The sequence below is a fragment of the Corvus cornix genome, chromosome Z (genome assembly GCF_000738735.6).
Source record: "Corvus cornix cornix isolate S_Up_H32 chromosome Z, ASM73873v5, whole genome shotgun sequence".
Taxonomy (NCBI): domain Eukaryota; kingdom Metazoa; phylum Chordata; class Aves; order Passeriformes; family Corvidae; genus Corvus; species Corvus cornix.
The window spans coordinates 24,731,195-24,741,769 of record NC_046357.1 but is presented as its reverse complement, the minus strand read 5'-3'; the positions used below and the strand labels follow the sequence as shown (position 1 = coordinate 24,741,769).

The 10,575-nt window shown below is 44.8% G+C and overlaps 2 protein-coding genes and 1 long non-coding RNA gene across 4 annotated transcripts in view; 1 reads left to right on the top strand and 2 right to left on the bottom strand.

The window, feature by feature from the left end:
- The window catches only part of LOC109146432, a 1,056,471-nt gene that overhangs the window by 724,506 nt on the left and 321,390 nt on the right, over positions 1-10,575 (bottom strand). The gene's annotated exons all lie outside the window — the stretch shown is intronic.
- LOC109146437 overlaps positions 3-10,575 on the bottom strand; it is a 39,547-nt gene continuing 28,974 nt past the window's right edge. The window contains exons 3-5 of one of the 2 annotated variants that reach the window (XR_005603818.1): positions 2,906-3,045; positions 2,207-2,312; positions 3-521 (exon numbers count right to left, since the gene is read on the bottom strand). This is a non-coding gene — a long non-coding RNA (uncharacterized LOC109146437). The remainder of the gene's footprint in view (positions 522-2,206; positions 2,313-2,905; positions 3,046-10,575) is intronic. The other variant, XR_005603817.1, reaches the window with a different exon arrangement.
- PGAP4 (post-GPI attachment to proteins GalNAc transferase 4) overlaps positions 8,776-10,575 on the top strand; it is an 11,044-nt gene continuing 9,244 nt past the window's right edge. Inside the window, 1 exon segment of the mRNA XM_010413122.4 lies at positions 8,776-8,882. The gene's annotated coding sequence lies outside the window, so the exon portion shown is untranslated.

Sequence of the window (10,575 nt, the reverse complement as noted above, 5' to 3'; positions counted from 1 at the left end):
CCCGCCCACACGCGGCCCCGGCGGAGCGGCCGCCTCCGTGCCCGCCCCTGGAGCGGCGGCAGCTGCTGAGGGAGCGCGGCCGAGCTGCTCGGTACCAGCCATGGCGTGGCTGCAGGGCCAGGGCAGTGATGGTCCCCCTGCATTCGGCACGGGAGAGGCCACACCCTTGTTCCCCTCCAGTAGAAGGAAGTAGTGTTCTGCTTTCCTCAGTGTTGTTTGTAGATGAACTGTCACCTCCTTGTGAATTGTTGTACAGAGGCAACACAGCAGATAAGGGAAAAAATACAAGCAAAAATCTGAGTGGTACGGAGAGAAAGAGAGGGATTAATAATGCTTGTATTAATACTTGAGATACTTCTGTGAAGAAAGTGGGAGAGCCGAGCAATCCAATGCCAGTGCAGAGGAACTGCAGAGAAAGTCTTGCAGCAATTTGCAATTGCTTACAGTCTACCAGGCATGTGACAAGTAAGGCTGCTTTTTCCTGAACCTCGCAGGTTCGACCAGTCCTTCGCTTGCAATTGCTGCAAGAGAGAGTTGAGCACGTTACAACATTATAGTTGGTTAAGAATTTGAGTGACTGAAGCAAAGTACTTCTTGGAAAGGATGTGCAGTTGTTTTTAGCATAAGGAGAGGGGTGCCTGATATAAAGAAAATCACCAAAGACCTAGAGATGAACTGAGTAAATAAAGCTGTGTACCAAACAGCTTAGAGAGGAGACAATTTTGAGCTTGCAGTGTTGGTGTGCTTGAGCTGTGGCCACAAAATGACACTCAGACTGATTCCCCTTCTGTAAGCAAGAAATGCACAGCCTTGTGACCAGGGCTGTGCTAAGCATCACCCGCTACCTACTCCAAACCTCTATTCCAAATCAAAAGGATCTACACAACTTCAACTATTGTCTCTCCCTCAAGTTGTAAGAGTAGTAGCATTCCCTGAAGTTTGCTATGAAAGCCCAACACGTTGGTGTGAAATGCATCCTCTTTGGTAAGCTGGGAGGCAGAGACACGGCGCTGTGACCTGTTCACATATTACCCAGATGTGTCTGCAGGTATGCAGTTAAATTTGAAGCTTTGGCACACCCAGGACAGTACCTAAAGTGATCTTTGACCCAGCAGAACTGTGCTGCTTCCAAGAGGAAAGGCCATATGGGAGAGCTGATACTGCTCCCAATTGTTGGTGAACCTGAGATTGTGGTGAGCAGAAGGCTCTGCCCTGGAGGGCAGAGCAAAATCCTCTCTTTTGCGAGAAGATTTGTGTGCCTGGAGTCTGCTGAGGAAATACCAGAGCACAGATTCATCCCAAAGGTGGGAACAGAAGAGCTTTGGCCAATCAGCTCCAGGTGCTGTCAGTGGCAGATGGAGAAAGGGATTGCAAATTGCACACACAAGGAAAGAGGCTGGACAAATGGACCCAAGGACACAAGAAGCAGCCAGCCTAACATAATAAGGTGGAAAAATTATATCTTCAGACAACCAGTGAATGGGCAAAGCAAAATAGTACCCACAGCACTCACAGCAGACTGACTGCCCTAAAAGAGATAACCACATTCCAAATTCAATGGAGCAAAGCTCTTTCCATTAATATTTCTGTGGTAAAGGTGTATTTTTGTGTCAGCACACAAATCAGCCTTTCATGTCCTAGGTTGTTAACTGGAACCACAGCAGCTACTTCGTGATACGTCAGTGCCAGGCACCATAGAAGAGCAGGTATGAAACACAGCCCTCAGTGTGTCCTGTGGCAGCTGGCACATCTGTTCAGTGCCTACTGGATCAGATCACAGAGGTAAAGTAAAGGAAGGAAAAGTCACAGAAATAAAAAAAAAAAAAAAAAAAAGAAAGAATAGGAAATGCATGTTAGTATGTTTGGAACATACTTCCAAATAAAAGTACCAGATCTGTCATATGTGTGTACAGGTCTTTGACTTCAAAGCAAATGAGGCTCTCTTCTTAAAAACAATTACAGTTGATAAATAAATAGGATGAAGGGCTTGTACTGAGCTTCCTAACCCCTTAATTTCCTCATATACTGGCTACAGACAACGTGATTCTATCTTGCTCTGCTATTTTGATTGTTGGTGCTTTGAAGCAAAAATAGAAACAGCAGTGTCTTAAAAGAGATCCCTTTCTTAATGGCTGATTTGTGCAAGAGGCACTTTCATGTTACCAAAGTGTGATAAGCAGTAAGAAGATTAATTTTAAAAGCTGACCTTTGAAGCACAAAGCTTCAGTCCTTGCTCAAACTTTTGTCCTTTAGGTTTGTTTTGGTGTCCCCTCCTCTTGGCATCACTTCACCTCATTGTGGCTAAGGATGTGCTGTAAAAACAGAATAATTTTTGGTTTTCCTCTCAAATATCATGAAGTAGCCTATATTGTTGCTGTGGGCATGAAATGCAATGAAAGGTGATGCTGCAGGGTGCTGTGCTAGGTACACATTAATTAGGGACAACAGTGGAATTTACTTGATAAGATCAGGTACTTTACCTAATGATATCCACCCAGTGCAGTGTGTACATCAGATCACACTGAAATGCATCACTCCACAGCATCCTTGATCTAGCCAACAATTGCTGTTTATGTTATCTAGGATGTTACAATTCTCTTGAGAGACAAGCTGACTAAAAAAAATGAACACACATAAAGCTGTAGCCAATGCACTTGACCTGAGTTCTTGCTTTACCATAGAAAGAAATTGCACTACTTTTTTCTAGTATTATTATTATTAAAATTGGACAGTTATTCTTACCTAAGTAGCATACTAGAATACTTACAACACACATCTGGGAAGAGAGACACTGATCCTATTTTGCCCAGGTGTAGGAAAGAAATTCAGTTGTCACCTGACCAGAACTGACATGGACAGAAATGTTTCAGTTGCTTATATATTCTGCACAAAAATTCTCACTTACTTTTGTTTTGTCATATTCCTTCCCTAGTTGTCTTCCTCCTGTAGAGAAACACTTGGTGCTGTAAGTTAAATGGAGAATATAGGTGTGATTTGAAGGGGCTCTCTCACTCCACTGACACCCAGAACATCCTGGCAGGCAATCTAAAAAAGAAGCAATGAAAGATTGCAGTCAGTCAAAAATCCAGGCTGGGAAGTCTCAGCAGAGATTATTAGCAATTGCCTTGCTGCCTCACTGCCCAGCTGCCATAAAGATCAGGAGAAATAAAAAGCTCAGGAAATGGAGCACAGGCTCTACCGTTGGTTTTTTTCCCTTTCTCTCTCTCTCTTTTTTTTTTTGCTTTGGTTTTTTTTTTTTTTTTTTTTGTTGGCACCCCACCACCTTAATTTGCAGTCTGTGCACAGAGGATTCCTGTGTGCAAATGGTCCTGGAAACAGCGCTGTGAAGAGTTTCCTGAAAGGGAGCTTATGACCACTATCCATACTTATTTGATTGCAGTAGATGCATTTGAATTTTAAGGACAGGCTCTTCAGAATCCTGGTAAGCTCTTTACTGGTGCATTTAGAGACCAGAGAAAGAAAACAAGCTGTGTTTGAAAATATTAATTATTCAGTAGTGAAAAGTACAGACTTTGCTAAATCAATTCTAGAGAAATCTCTTGCATCTTCATGCTAGCCAATGTAGCTCTTGTCATTATATCAGGTTTTCCTTGTAGATCATGGACTAGTCACAAGTCTTGCTTAAGTCTAAACTTAAGACTTTCAAACAAAAAAATTACCTGAATGAATTAAAAATACGAACTAAGAGTGAAGTACTTGAATCTCCATGTTACATCTACTATTAGATGGAATGAAAAAAGGTTAACAAAACACCATGCAGCTACATGGAATTAAAACCTCTTCAATTCCAAATAGTGCTGCCCCTTAGAGATTTGAAGCAGTTTTAAAATAATAATTTTAAATAATAAATTTGATGCAATTTTCCTGAGAGTCTTTGTGTAGTTAAAACCTTGTAAGAGTGGTACTCAGACTTGCCAGCTAGACAGGCCATTTCTCTCATGCCAGCATCTGACCTTTAGCTCCAGAAGTGCTCACCTAAAATTTGCAGTGAGAGAGAGCAGAACAATTACTGACACTGTGCTTCTCACACAGATACAGAATTTGTTAGTGAAAAGTGCCCAGTGACCATACAAAAAAACCTTACTCCATTTTGCAAGAGAAAGTAAAAGTTTTCCAGCAGCCCCTGGGGAGAAATTCCTCCTCACTCAATTTGGAAATCTGCTGGTTTGCCTCTTCACCTCATTCTCTTTTTTTAGCATCAGCATCTTTTTTTTAGCAAAAAGTACAGTGTTCCAGGCCATTCTTCTATGCTGCAAGACAGAGCAAGTAACTGAGAGCCAATGTATTTTAAGAGACATTTTGAAGAGCCACTAGACTTTATGTCTAAATTAAAATGTTTGTTCGTTTCTTAGAAATATTCTGTGGTTTGCAAGAGTCAGAACGTTGGAACAAGACAGGAAGGAAGTTGGATCACCAGAGCATATGCCACTAAACTGACCAAGGTACATCCATTTCTGTGAGTGTCACCAGGCTTGCAGTGTTTCTGCAGTTCCATCATCATTTAACACATTTCTGTGTTGGCTCACTCTGGTGTTCTTTTAGCTACAAACAGCCTTTTCTCATGGTTTGATCAGAGAAGTTAAAGAAGCATAGAAAAAGGGGGTGGGGGGGAGTGCCCAATACTCTCTAAAATGAACTGGACTACAGTGAGTGTGTTTCTGTCATCTTCAGATGTGTGCAGCTTGGGTAGAAGAGATTACAGGAATACTATTTAATAATTCATCTGCAAGATGAATTAGCTATTGGTATGAGCCTGAAAAGTCTGGCTGTGGTTGTATGTAGGACACTCTATAGAGGGAGGCCTTGGGAAATATATGAAGGGTGGTAAGTCCTAAAGAGAACCAAAATCAAATGCACAGACCAGGATGAAAATGAGATTAAAATATTTCAGCCTTTTCAGAGAATACTAATGTACCCTAGGCAGCCAAGCCAACATGAATCCATCCCCGCTGGAGCTGTGTTTTCTCTGACTATTGCTGTCTAAAGTTAAACACAATAGCCCACATATAAGCTCATTATGTCTCCAGTAAACAGCAAAGGACTTTGAACACTTTTTGTTCCCAGTGATCAAGATAGAGTCTAAAAGAAAAAAAGAGAAAGCCACTGCCACAGTATGTAATTTGGTTATCATCCATATTCAAATATTCTATTCAGAATAGCCATCAGAAATGTCTGCTGCTTCTTACAAAAGCAGAATGTAAGCAGGAAATACTTATTGATTTACTGTGTGGGGTTTTGTTCCCCTATAAATACTTAACAAGGGAAGAAAATTATTTTAGCAGTTAGTCTGTGAAGTGAACAGCAGATACCTACAAGGAGAATGTATGCATTGTGCAGCTGTCAGTACAGGAATAAGCAGGCAATTGTTATCACCCGGTATCTGTATGTAAAGGAGTAGTGCTGTCACTACAGAACTCAGATTGTTTGTGGAAGAGGCACAGCCTTTACAGGTTATGTACATAGTGGCATAACATGTTATGCTAAACACATTATTCATTCCTCCTGCTGGAATGCAATCGCTTTGGATTTTTTCCTAAGGAGACCAGCCTTACAAAACTTTTTCCTATGTCTCCTTTTTATTTCTTTTCTGTCTTTTCACAGCTTCCTCCTTGTCCCTAATAAGTGTTGAACACACTTCTCAAATTTCATTGCAACTGGCTGAAGGAGGTAAGCCCCAAACATGTCTGTGCCTTGCAGAGAGGAGAGCTGAGCATGTCCACCCTGCTGAGCAGAACCTCCAGCACACCCTGAACAGAAAGCTGTTTGATTGTTGGCTGCATAATCAGCACAAGCAGCTCGAAGTCAGCTGGGTGTGCATACCCTCGTGTCCTTGCCTTCTGGTAAAAAACATGAGGCAGTGGGAGGAAAGCCAAGGAATCGGGAGGGGACATGGAACACGAGACAGGGGTAAGGCTATTTTGACAGTGATGCATAGGGCACAAATAACACAGCTCCAAAGACACCAGGCTTCTCAGTTCAGGTCTCCCAAGAGCATGAATTTCTGCCCTGCCTGCACATTGTGCAAGTATCTAAACACACCTGCCTGGCTTGTCCTGCCTCTAACACTCATGCTTATGAAAAGCAGGAGCTGTACCCAGTCTCAGGCAAAGCAAAAGGAAATATTATTCCCATTTCCCTGCACAAATGCTCAGTGCCATCAGAGCTGTTACAGTGGATGGCAGAGGGGAAAGGTGCTTTGGCAATGGAGAATACTGGGATCTGAATGGTTGGGCTGAACCTTCGCTACTTGGATAAATTCTCATCCCAAGATTTTTTTCTGATTGTAGTTTTTAAGTCCTGTCCTGTTATTGTACAAGCTGAATCATTTCATAAGTAACTATTTCTTCTGAGTATTTCAGGTTGCAGTTATGTTACTGCACAAGCAGTAGTGTCCCCAAGTGTTCATCTCTGCTTTCCAGACCCCTCCTAGCTGTGCTGACAATGTCATTTGGTGTGGGGAACTGAAGGGATAAAGTGACCCAGCTAAGACAAAACCCACAAAAAGAAAAAGTTTATTTTTCAGCTACATCAGTGTCCCTTATGCTCATGCACAGCAGGAGACAGCACCATGGTAAGAAGGAATGAGTAGTCAGGAATGACAGGCTTCCACTGTCATTCTGTGCCACTGCCCCAAAATCACTTGAGACTCTTCCCCCTCAGTCTTCTGGGCCTAACAGAAGTTGTTTTAAAGAGATAATTGTTTAAGGATGAAAGCCAAGTGTTCCTTGAAAAGCGTGCAAGTGAGCAAAGAGGGAGCTGGGAAGACTGCACAAAAATCACACAAAATTACAATGACCTAAATATTCCCAAAGAAAAGGCCTTCTGGACCTTTTTTTTTTTTTTAAATTTATTACCCCAGATTGTTCTGCTGGCTGAAACATCACCCAAAATGTAATCCTGGGCGCAGTGTGACGAGCCTTTCTGCTGATGTTGCCCAGTAGTCACTGTCCCACATGCACACTGACACAGAAGTGGAAAAAACCATTTTTTGTTTCTCACAAATTCTGTAACTCTTAACCTGGGAAGAACATAATAATGGACCTCCTAGGAATGCATAATCTTTTTCCCACCTCCAGTACTCTCACATACCCTTTTTTCTCTGCTCTGTTCCAGGATCTGCTATGTTTCCAATGCATCAACTTTTGAAGGCACGAGAGCATTTAAGCGGAAGGTACAGTATAAACCACTGTCATTAAAAGCCAAAAAAGAAGAAGAGGTCAGCAAAGAAGGATTTGGGAAAGCAAATCATCTGAAATGATGATTTCTTCTACTGTCTTTCCTCATTATCTTCAGAGTAACATGGCTGAGTAAACTGGTGGACCTTCCAGCATGCCTAACCTTTTCTGAGGAAGTCACTGCAGGAACCCAACTGCAGTGCTTGATTGTGTTGTTTATTTTCAGCATTACTGCTTCTCTGGCTTTCCCTCTTTTCGTCCTTGTTGTCTCTGCAATAAGAAGCCCTTGGTGTGGGACAGCTTTTGCCAGGAGGAAGAATAAGGATCACAGGCATGCAAAGCTGATTGCCTTTGTTCATCATGTTTATTAGAGGGAATAATAGAAATTGTGATCTTAAAATTAAAAGCATACATCATGCTAGAAGCTTCTGATTACAGGACTGGGCACTAGCAAAATTGTAGTTGTGCTCAACAGAACATGGTGTTTTACTAAAACAACCTAAGGTGGTTTCTTGGTGGTTTCTTTTCCTTTCCCCACTGATTTTTCTCAGATGTAAGAGAGGTCAGAGCCTGAAATAGTTGAGCCCAAATACATGCACTTGCAATTTCTGGAGCTGCAGGCACAAAACCAAGGAGTTCCTACAATGACAGACAATAAACTTTCCCTGGAGCATCTTCCAGGTAACCAGTTAATTAGGTATTATGGTCACAGGGCTGAAGGGTATGTGTGTACAAGAACAGGGAAGTGGAACACAGAGAAAAGTGGTGAGGGGGCAGGAGGGAGGGGGAATGAACCGGTCAGAGGCAGTCTTGGGGCAATTTGATAAAAACTGTAAATACTGAACAGCCTGATAAAATTTTTTGTGTAGCTAATGAGCCTCCCCACTTCGGCCAATACATCTGTGAAGGTTTCGCTGCAGGCTGAGACAGTGAAAGCTTTTTGTTTCCACCTGTCACGGGTGAGACGCACATAAAGAACCTGCTGGTGACTCTTGACTCTTTCTGCTCGAGTTTGCGGGGCACTGGTGATCCTCCCCTCCCGGGAGTGAGGCGAGAGGTCCGGAGCATCCAGCAGGTCCCAGCGGGGAGGGCAGCGACCCAGAGGCGCGGGAGCTGGCAGGGACACCCGGCAGAGGTGACACCCGGCAGAGGGAACACCCGGCAGAGGGGACACGCGGCAGAAGTGACACCCCGCAGTGGTGACACCGGGAAGAGGTGACACCCGGCAGAAATGACACCCACTAGAGGTGACACCCGGCAGTGATGACACCGGGAAGAGGTGACACCCGGTAGAAGTGACACCCCTGGCTGGGGATGGGCTGGGGGAGCTGCGCTGCCCCTGCGGTTGTCCCGCCGCTCCCGGATGGAGCAGGAATGAGGAGCTCCGGCTGCGCAGCCGCCTCCGCCCCGGGCGTCCTCCCGAGGCTCGGGATTTACTCCTGAACCTGCTTCCAGGGGCCGGTGCCCTCCCCCGTGTACGGTGCCCCCCTCCGGCCATCTCCCCTTCCCCTCGTTCCTTGAGCATCCCTGTGCTGGCGGAGTCACATGTTTGGTCTTTGATGCCTTTAACCCCACCCTCAGCACCCGAGAGGGAGGAGAGAAATTCGCGGAACAGAAGTCAGCCACACACCGAGAGCAGGATCCCCGCGGGAGCGGAGCTGCGTGCGGGGCTGCCCAGCGGATCGGGTAAATCTCCCGCTCGGATCGGGTAAATCTCCCGCTCGATCGGGCTGTCCCGGGGGCATGCTTCCCCTTCCCCTGCACCGAGGCTGGGGGAGCACGAAAAGGGGGGCCACGAAGTTGTGGCTGATGAGCAGCCACAACTGCTCCTCAGGGCTGGGCTCGGCTGCTGTGGCTGCGGCAGCCGAGCCAGCAGGGAAGTGGAAACCTCCAGGGATCGAGGCGATGTTTCTGTGCTTGCTCCGGGGATGTGCCTGTACGTGGTGATGAGCTGGAGGACAAGTGGCCGGAGCCTGGCCGGGCCTCAAGAAACGGCCCTTCCCTGAGGGAAGATAAGTGGAACTCTTAAGGGAACGGGGAAAAGCCAGCCAGCTTCTGTCCTGTGCTTGGTGCCACCCAAAGGAGCCCCCGCCCGAGGTAGAAGCGTGGCCAGAATCTCTCTGGTCTGAAGTCCGGGCAAGGAGCTGAGGACTGGGCACACTGAAATGCCATCTGTGCCTGCTGTCCTGCAGGGAGGGCAGAGAGTGGAGGTGGGATCAGCTTTTCTTATCTAACGCCCTCTCCTCTTTGACTATCACACTGAGGTAACTGCTATTAATCCCAGTGCTTTACGGGTCACCTTGTGCTACCTGGCAGCTCTCCCGAAGGGCACGAGGAGCACCTAAGAAACCCAATGGCCGAAGTTGCTGACGTTACAATCAAAGGCTGTTGAGGAGATCTGCAGTTGTGCTGCGATGCAGCAGAACATGAAACTATGCTGATGTACACTACAGGTTCCTGGGCTGGCTTCTCTCCTGCAGTCGCTGAGAAAATCATTTATGTACAACCATAAATATAAAGGCAACCACGAAGGCACATCAGGTTCAGCAAGCATTTGCAAGCACAAAAGCCAGGAGAAACACCCTCCTGCACATGTGAAATTTGCTGCTTTCTTGTCTGTCCAACAAGGGCATTACTAATTATACCACAGATTATTTTTCAGCTCCTGCATTTACCTCCTGTTCTCCCCTTGGGGCTCAAGCAGACCACCAGTATCCCCCAGAACCAGGGCATGCCATTCACCACGCCCTCCTGTGCCGGATAAATGCTCTGGTTCATCCGGTGCAGGGGGAGGGGCGGAAGCAGGTGTATTCCTCAGGCAGAAGTGGTGAATAGAGAGAAGTCAGTAGTTTAACAGTAGTAGAGTCTCTTCAAAGAGGAATGCTTTTTATCAGCATGACTAAACATTTTTCATTCAAACAGAGGTTTGAATCACAGTACTCTGGTTGTTGCCTTGTACAGTTTTCCATTTTGATTGTTACATAGACCTGTCCCAACTGGAACTTTACAGCCTTGTCATCAACAGCCTTTGTTCACAATTCTTCTATTTCCTTATTCCTGTGCTTTATTCTCCACAGTCATAAACAAACAACAGTAAAGCTACAACATCTGCAGTGTTAGCAGCCATCACCACATCTGTTTCCTTTTCTGTCCATCTCCCCCATAGATCCTTCCCATGTCATTGTGAAGATAACAAAAAAGATTTATTAATGATTCTATGATCAAGTGATATTTAATCAATTATTTAATGTAAATAAATTGCAAATGGTGATTAAGGAATAACTGAATGATAACAGTGTTTAACAATGATTTAACAATAATTAATAATTAAGCTGTAATGAAATGGTAATTGAACCATGTTTTAGTTGATGATCTCAAC